The sequence below is a fragment of the Microtus ochrogaster genome, chromosome 4, assembly GCF_000317375.1.
Source record: "Microtus ochrogaster isolate Prairie Vole_2 chromosome 4, MicOch1.0, whole genome shotgun sequence".
Lineage (NCBI taxonomy): Eukaryota > Metazoa > Chordata > Mammalia > Rodentia > Cricetidae > Microtus > Microtus ochrogaster.
The window spans coordinates 28,070,585-28,072,045 of record NC_022011.1 but is presented as its reverse complement, the minus strand read 5'-3'; positions in this window follow the sequence as shown (position 1 = coordinate 28,072,045).

The following is a 1,461-nucleotide window of genomic DNA, read 5'->3' as shown; positions in this document are numbered from 1 at the left end:
AATTGGGGAGGAGGGAGGCGGGGCGGCGCGGGGCGGAGGGCGCGGGAGGGAGCAGAGGCGGGGAAGCCCTCCCTCGCACCGCCCTGCTGCCCGCCTCCAACCGGGCTCCTCCCCCCCCTTCCCGACTCCGACTCCTCCTTCTCCTAATCCTCCTCTCCCTCCCCTCCTCCCCTACCTCCTCCTCCTCCTAATCCTCCTCTCTTTACCTCCTCTCCGCCCCTCTTCCCCTGACTCATCCTCTCCTCTCGATGATCCTCCTTTTTCCTCCTCCCCTGACCTCTTCTCTCCCCAACACCCCCCCCCCGTCCTCCTCCCTCCCCACCCTCTCTCACCCCCCTGCGTCCCAAACTATGGCACAATAGCGCTCAGCTCCTCTGTCTATTCTGTGTCCAGCAGGAGCCCGCGGTGATTCATTGCTCCAATTAGGGGCTCTGCAGCCCGTAGCTCGGGCTGTCTGAAGGGTCTCCTTTGGGACCCACGAAACCCATCAGCCGCTGCCGCTGATCTTTAAGGAAAGGTCAAGCCGGACGCATTAGAGCCAGGTGAGGACCGATGGGTACCAAGGGAGGCTTGGGAAGGGCACCCCCCCCCCCAACTCCTGCCCCCAGAAGCTGAGGGAGGTCCTGGACCTTCCATAGGCCAGGGTTGGAATCACCTTTCTGAGTCCAATGCCCTAGTTTTAGAGACAGAGGGAAGAGGACTTGTCTCCTGCCATCACCCTGGAGACAGAGTCCTCACAGCCTGCCCCCACCTCCAACTGACCAGGGGCCACAGAGTCACCCTAGGGGTAGGAGCAGAAAGGGTACTGTGTGTCTTGTGACTAAGAACTCAACCTCTCTGTGCCCTTTTCCTTCTTGTTAAAGTGTTGCAGCAGAGACCACAGATGTCCACGACTTAATGTATTGTGTGCAGATACGTTGTAGCTGTTTAACACAGAGACAGACCTGCATGCCAAGTTAGCAGTTACATGCTTCTTAGCTCCTTGCCCCAAGAAGCAAGTGTGGGATGTCCCTCCCTTTATGACTCAAAAACAGGGGCCAGGCAGGATTCAGACCCAGGCAGCAGGGTTTTGCATGGAGCATGCAGCTTCCTCAGGCAGACATCTGGCCCCCGTCACCCAGAAGCTGCTGGAGACTGTCCTTGGCGCCTCCCAAGCACACAGGCCCACACATGTACAACACACACACACACACACAGCACAGATGGTGCCCTTTGGTTCAGACTGGGCCACCAAGCAATCCTGAACCTTTCTGGGCCTCAAGTCTCCCATCTGTAACAGACCCCCTGAAGCTTCAGAACTATGAGCCTCTACTTTCCAGCGGCTTCCAGCTGTCTACCCTGCCTAAACCGGGGCCCCCGGGGACAGGAGCCCCTACTTGGTAAGCTGACATGTAAATAAAGACCCCCTGCCCCGTGTAAATGGGCAGGAGAAAGGCCTCTTGGGAGTCCTTGACATTCCAG